Source organism: Sapajus apella, unplaced genomic scaffold (assembly GCF_009761245.1).
Source record: "Sapajus apella isolate SASKATOON/1434 unplaced genomic scaffold, GSC_monkey_1.0 scaffold1, whole genome shotgun sequence".
NCBI lineage: Eukaryota > Metazoa > Chordata > Mammalia > Primates > Cebidae > Sapajus > Sapajus apella.
Genome location: NW_022436941.1, coordinates 75,863,703 through 75,871,313, shown reverse-complemented (window position 1 = coordinate 75,871,313; position 7,611 = coordinate 75,863,703). Strand labels below are relative to the sequence as shown.

At 45.4% G+C, this 7,611-nt stretch overlaps 1 protein-coding gene across 2 annotated transcripts in view; it reads left to right on the top strand.

Moving 5' to 3' along the window:
* The first annotated feature begins 2,830 nt into the window (after positions 1 to 2,830).
* Positions 2,831 to 7,611, top strand: part of IPO11 (importin 11) — a 209,311-nt gene continuing 204,530 nt past the window's right edge. Inside the window, exon 1 of one of the 2 annotated variants that reach the window (XM_032279909.1) lies at positions 2,831 to 3,014. The gene's annotated coding sequence lies outside the window, so the exon portion shown is untranslated. Of the gene's footprint in view, positions 3,062 to 7,611 lie in introns of both variants that reach the window. The other variant, XM_032279919.1, reaches the window with a different exon arrangement.

The following is a 7,611-nucleotide window of genomic DNA, read 5'->3' as shown; positions in this document are numbered from 1 at the left end:
CATCTTAAATCAGCTACCTTGACTCACTCCAGATTTCTGAACAGAACTGGGCAAGCTCCAAACCCTTGTACATGCTCCTTATTTGGAAACCCTCCTGACCTCCTGACTAGCTTACTCTCCTTCCTTGTCTTCTTTGTTTTCTTTCCCCCTTATATATTCAGGAAATTTCCAAGCACGGAATGTGAGGTCCCATTCTGGGCAGTGGAAACTGGACACAGCAGTAGGGCGATTGCGTCAGGTTATGAAATTTATAAATGTCCCTGTCTCTTTTGTTCAGGTGTGCTTCTTGTGGCAAGACTGCTGGTGAGTTGCACCCTTTCTGCAGGAAGTAAACTAGCTTTGCTGAGTTATCCATTGTCTTGGCGTGGATTTTTCCCAACATTATAAACCCATTTCCAACATTAATTACATTCTTTTTTTTTTTTTTTTTTTTTTTTTTGAGACAGAGCCTTCCTCTGTCACCCAGGCTGGAGTGCAGTGGCACAATCTCGGCTCACTGTAAACTTCTGCCTCCTGGGTTTAAGCAATTCTCCTGCTTTGGCCTCCCTACTAGCTGGGATTAAAGGCACCTACCATCATTGCCGGCTAACTTCTGTATTTTAGTATAGACAAGGTTTCACCACGTTAGCCAGCCTGGTCTCAATCTCCTGACCTCCAGCAATCCACGTACCTCAGCCTCCCAAAGTGCTGGGATTACAGGCATGAGACACTGTGCCTGGCCTATTTATTTATTTTTGAGAAGGAGTCTCGCTCTGTCGCTTAGTCTCACTCTGTCTCCCGGGCTGGAGTGCAGTGGCTTGATATCAGCTTGCTGCAACCTCCACCTCCTGGCCTCAAGTGATTCTCCTGTCTCAGCCTCCCAAGTAGCTGAGATTACAGGTGCCCGCCACCACGATGGGCTAATTTTTGTACTTTTAAATTAGAGACAGGGTTTCACCATGTTGGCCAAGCTGGTCTTCAACTCCTTACCTTAGGTGATCCATCTGCCTCAGTTTCCCAGTGCCGGGATGTATAGGTGTGAGCCACAGTGCCCGACCTCAACATAATTTTATTTTTGTTATTGTCTTTTTTTTAAACATAATTTTAAATGGCCAATTTGAATTTTATTATGTATGGATGTATTGTGATTTAATCATCATCTTATTGGTGGTCATTTAGATAATTTTATCTTTTTACTTTAAAAAACAGCCCTTGTGTGATTGACATTCTTGGAATGCAGAGCTCGGTTCAAATCCTAACATGGGCTTTTACTAGCTTTTAACCTTAGGCAGGCTACTTGACTTCTCTGTGCTTCAATTTCTTCAACTGTAAAGCGGACATAAAGAAAACACCTACCTCATAAGGGTTGTTCTGAGTATTAAAATAGAGAATTCCGGTAAAGATCTTAAAACTGTACCTGGAATATTTTAAATGAACAATAGAAGTTTTCTATTATTAATCTTTATGAACACTCTGCTATTTCCTTACAACTTCTCTTTTTATTATTTTATATATTTTAAGAAATAGTCTGTATTTTAAAAATATTTATCATTTATTTATTTATTTTGAGATGGAATCGTGCCTTGTTGCCAGGCTGGAGTGCAGTGGCTGATCTCGGCTCACTGCAACCTCTGCCTCCCCACTTCAAGCGATTCTCCTGTCTCAGCCTCCCCAGTAGCTTGGATTACAGGGGCTCACGACCATGCGGCTAATTACTGCATTGGTTTCACCATGTTGGCCAGGCTGGTCTCGAATTCCTGACCTCAAGTGATCCAGCCGCCTCGGTCTCCCAAAGTGCTGGGATTACAGGCATGAGCCACCGTGCCCACCCGTTATTATTTTTGAAATGGGTGTGGGGTGCGTGCGTGCGTGCGTGCGTGCGTGTGTGTGTGTGTGTGTATGTGTGAGTGTGAGGGAACTCTATATTTTCCAGGCTGGCTTCGAACTCCTGGGCTCAAGTGTTCCTCCTGCCTCAATCTCTGGGATAGCTGGGACTACAGGTGAGCGCCACAACGCCTGGGTAGGTTCTCTTTTTAAGAATAAGAAAATTTAGGTGACTATGCTAGCTTTTAGCAGAGGCAGGCAGAACTGGATTTATGTCGTTTAAAATTTTTCCACTCTTGCTATTACTCAGAGGTAAGCGCCCAGCAATTTGGGTAAGTTAAAAAATAAATATTTGCAGGCCGGGCACGGTGGCTCAAGCCTGTAATCCCAGCACTTTGGGAGGCCGAGGCGGGTGGATCACGAGGTCAAGAGATCGAGACCATCCTGGTCAACATGGTGAAACCCCGTCTCTACTAAAAAACTACAAAAAATTAGCTGGGCATGGTGGCGCGTGCCTGTAATCCCAGCTACTCAGGAGGCTGAGGCAGGAGAATTGCCTGAACCCAGGAGGCGGAGGTTGCGGTGAGCCGAGATCGCGCCATTGCACTCCAGCCTGGGTAACAAGAGCGAAACTCCGTCTCAAAAAAATAAATAAATAAATAAATAAATAAATGCCGGAGGGTGGGTGGACCGATGGGAGTAAGATTCTTTAAATAACTCTTCTCTGCCATGATGGATCCGCAATGGATATCTAGAATAGAAAGAGTGAAATGGTTCTCACTGAGGCTTCAATCAACCAGGGAGATAATTGAGCTCCTCGGGAGTGGAGCTTACCAGACCTATGGTTTCCATGGTGACGGATCCGCCAAGTACTGACTCCGGCTCTTTATATTGCGCAAGCGCACACAACTGATTTGGGTACCCCGCGCCTTTGAGTTCGAAGAGAAAGCCCCTCCTTCCTCTTCCTGCCGTTAGCCTATCGCCTTCTCCCTTTGCCGGTCGCGTGCGCGCTGCGCGCCTGTGACGTAGTTTTCGCGCGTCCGCGTCTTTTGGAGCCGCGACGCCAAACATGGCGTGTTCGTAGAAGCCGCTTTCGGCATCAGTAGGCGGCGGCGTGGGGACTGGCAGCGTGGGGCGCGGGACCAACCGACGCCACTTCGTGTTGGGAAGTGGGAGCGGGAGGGCCGGGCAATTCCCGACCGGACCAAACGGTGAGGCCCCGGCCCAAGAGCCACAGAGCGCGCGGGAGTGGAAGGGAATGAGTTGGGCACCCGAGATCCGAGAGGCGAGGGAGGAACGTGGGGCTACCGGGAGATGAGGGATACCAGCAGCGAGGCAAGGGAGGCCTGTAGGCTTGGCTGTCTGCGTAACCTTAAGAACCCGGAGAGCTGGGGGCTGGCCGAGGCAGCCCGGGAGTCGGCAGCATGGTAGCGGAGCAGTCAGGGTGCCGGGCGGGAGGGACTGTATGCTAGGCTGAGCAGAGCCGAGGGTGCCCATCGTGGTCACGGTTGCGGACCTGGGTGATGCATTTGCCCTTGGAGGATAGCTGGTGCAAATTTGGAGATAAAGTGGTTATCTCGAATATAAGACCATTGTGCATTATTTACTGCGCGCACGACCTTGTTGATAATAGCAATACTATGATAGCTTTAAACATTAGGCCCTTACATGCCTTTAATGAAAAAGTGAAGGTGGTTGCCCATGTATAGAGATGAGCTTCATGGAAGAGGTATGGCGGCCAATTCTCAAGCTCAGCGACTCCTGCAGATTTATATTTGGGGGTATTTATGATTCAGCAAAACTACTTTGGCTCATTGCATTTGTCATTTTTCTTTATTATTTTGTGACATGGTGGTGAATGAGAGAAGTACTCCTACCTGAAAGTGATTTGACTAAATATCAAGGAATAGTAAATTATCTACTAGGTTGCAGTTGACATACCTCCTCCCCTCCATAATTGAAATGAGCTCAGTTGTGTGGAAGTGCCCTTCAGATTTTGGTGATTCTTCAGAAGGAAATAAGGAAGAGCAGTTTGCAGCCATAATGCTCCCTCCCACCCCCGTCCTTGGATAGGAATTTTTCTCCTCCATTTTCATGTTATTTCAAACTTCTCTGTTAAGTAGAGAAGCTTCATATTAAGGGCAGGGTGACTCTTCTATAGGAGACATTCATTGCATGACACCTTTTACATCTTTCATCACTGAGGAAAATTTCGTTTAAATTAGAAAACTCTTCCCTATTGGTTATGATAGGACTGGTATTTTCTCTGTTTCTGCTGTAACCTGGCCATATATTATAATCCTAGGGTAGGAGGGTGGTCTCTGCGCTAGTTGCACTTCCTAAAGCCAAGGAGAGTTTTCACTACAAACACATTTGGCTGTGGCAATATGTTAGAGGTTTTAAACAAACATGTAAAGATTATTTGATCACTAGTAGAAAAAGGTTCAGATTTTATTATGTTAGAATATATTTACATTTGGAATCAAACCAGAATGCAGAATGATCCTTATACGCATGTGACTATTAAAATACACTTAAGATTTTTTTCCAGAAACAATTTTTTCCCCAGTGATAAAAATATTCAAATTTTGGGTAAGGGAATGTTTGGCTAGTTGGATTTTGACCTTTGTGTTACATTTTGTACCTATGTGTGCGTATGTATTTAACCTCACTTCTAATTCAGTGTTACTGATGGTAATATTTTTTTCCTTTCTTTATCAGCTTCAAATGGGGACTGTTAATTTCAGAGCATTTAAGGAATGGCAAAACACATTTAGTGCAAATGTGAGTCTGTAGTGTCTTTGGTTTTCTGACTATCAGACTGATTGCAGATAAGTCCACAATTACAAGCTTTGCAGAGCTTAAGTTGCATCAGTGTTCATTATCCTTGCTACTCCAGTACCCAGTAAACGTTTGTTATTGAATGAACGCCTAAGTTGTGGTTAGAAATGCATGACCTGAGGCTCAGTCTAGAGCTGCTGAATCAAAATCTGTATTTTTCACAAGATACCTAGATTAAAGGAATGTTCAGTAAATCTTGAGATGCACTATTTTGGTTGGTAACAGTTGAAGAACACTGAGGTAATGCACAAAGCTGTATGAAAATTTATAGCATCATTTACTTTAATCTGAGGTAATCTTATGCTGATTATCCAGTCTGATGAAACTGAGGCCTGGAAAGGTAAGTGACTTGCATAAGGTCATACTCTAGATTTATAACTCAGGTTCTGACTCATTCCAGTGCTTTTTCTTTTGCTGGTTACTGTCAGAGCTTGTTATATTAAAAATGGACTAACATTCATGAATGACAGGTGTTCATTCAATAACAAATGTCTACCAGGTACTGGACAGACAGCCCAACAATCCTGTGTGTCCCTGCTTACTGTACCTGTTTATCATGGTGGCATTAATCCACCACCTACCCTCCTTTTTTCTCCCCACCTCGAGGTGGAATTTCACTCTTGTTGCTCAGGCTGGAGTGCAATGGCATGATCTTGGCTCACCACCTCACCACAACTTCTACCTCCCAGGTTCAAGAGATTCTCCTGCCTCAGCTTCCCGAGTAGCTACGATTACAGGCTACCACCACGCCCTGCTAATTTTTTGTATTTTTAGTAGAGATCGGGTTTCTCCATGTTGGTCAGGCTGGTCTTGAACTCTCCACCTCAGGTGATCTGCCTGCCTCGGCCTCCCAAAGTGCTGGGATTATGGGTGTGAGCCACTGTACCTGGCCAACCACCTTCCCTCTTTATTTTGTTGTTGTTGTTATTGTTTGAGACAGGGTCTCGCTGTACTTTTGTTGTTGTTGTTGTTGTTGTTGTTGTTGTTTTTTGAGATGGGGTCTTGCTGTCACCCATGCTGCAGTTGCAGTGGTGCGACCTCTGCTCACTACAAGCTCTGCCTCTGGGGTTCAAGCGATTCTCCTCCTGCCTCAGCCTCCTGAATAGCTGGGATTACAGGTGCCTGCCACCACACTTGGCTGATTTATATATTTTTAGTAGAGACAGGGTTTCACCATTTCAGCCAGACTGGTCTTGAACTCCTGACCTCAGGTTAGCCATCTACCTTGGCCTCCCAAAGTGATGGAATAACAGGCCCCCTTTTTACTCTTTTTTTTTTTTTTTTCCAGATGGAGTTTCCCTCGTGTTGCCCAGGCTGGAGTGCAATGGCGCGATCTAGGCTCACTGCAACCTCTGTCTCCTGGGTTCAAATGATTCTCCTGCCTCAGCCTCCTGAGTAGCTGGGATTATAGGCATGTGGCACCATGCCTGGCTAATTTTGTATTTTTAGTAGAGATGGGGTTTCTGGAGGGTGGAAGTCCAAGATCAAGGTTCAGATAAGATTGATTTCCTGTAAGACCTCCATCCTTGGCTTGCAGATGGCCACCTTCTTGCTGCCTCTTCTCGTGGTCATCCCTGTGTGTATATGCATCGCTACTGTCTCTTTTTCTTTCTTTCTTTTTTTTCCCCCCCGCTCTTGTCTCCTAGACTGGAGTGCAGTGATGTGCTCTTGGCTCTTGCCTCAGCCTCTCAAGTAGCTGGGATTATATGCATACACCACCATGCCTAGCTAATTTTGTATTTTTAGTAGAGATGGGGTTTCTCCATGTTGATCAGGCTGGTCTCCAACTCCGGACCTGAGATGAGGTCTCCCAAAGTGCTAGGATTACAGGCGTAAGCTACGACTGCTCCCGACCTTCAACTATTTACTTATCAAATTTTTTTTAAATTCTTTACTCCTGACTTTAGGCCTAGGCCTCCCAAAGTGCTGGGATTACAGGCGTGAGCCACTGCACCCGGCCTTCAACTGTTTATTTATTTATCAAATCTTGTTTCAATTTTCATCTACTTCTTTTTCCTTACTGCTACTACACTGGCTCAGATTATCATTTATCATCTGGACTTTTGTGTAAACCTTGTAAATTGACTCTTTGTTTCCAAGCATGCAAACCATTCCTCTCCACCCTGCCTTTTACTTAAGACAGATTGTGTTGGTGTTCTGCAGTCCTTTCGTGAACACCTTCAGATCAAAATCCAAAGTATGTAGTTTTGGGACTAAGGACCTTAGGCCCGGTGCAGTGGCTCACACCTGTAATTGCAGCGCTTTGGGAGGCCAAGGCTGGCAGATCACTTGAGGTTAGGAGCTTGAGACAAGCCTGGCCAACATGGAGAAACCCCATCTCTACTAAAAACACAAAAATTAGCTGGGTATGGTGATGCGTGTCTGTAATCCCAGCTACTCAGGAGGCTGAGGCAGGAGAATTGCCTGAACCCAGGAGGCGGAAGTTGCAAGTGAGCCAAGATCATGCTATTGCACTCCATCCTGGGACACAAGAATGAAACTCTGTCTCGGGAAAAAAAAAATAAGGACCTTAATGATTTGGACATTGCCCACTTTTTGTTTTCACCTTCTGTTCACATTCTGGACCACTTCCCTCACGTTCTTGTGTTGTGGCAAACTATTTACAATTTCTCAAGAGTGCTAGGATGTCTTTAAAAGTTCAGGCCAGGCCGGGCGCGGTGGCTCAAGCCTGTAATCCCAGCACTTTGGGAGGCCGAGGCGGGTGGATCACAAGGTCAAGAGATCGAGACCATCCTGGTCAACGTGGTGAAACCCCGTCTCTACTAAAAATACAAAAAATTAGCTGAGCATGGTGGTGTGTGTCTGTAATCCCAGCTACTCAGGAGGCTGAGGCAGGAGAATTGCCTGAACCCAGGAGGTGGAGGTTGCGGTGAGCCGAGATCGCGCCATTGCACTCCAACCTGGGTAACATGAGTGAAACTCCGTCTCAAAAAAAAAAAAAAAAAA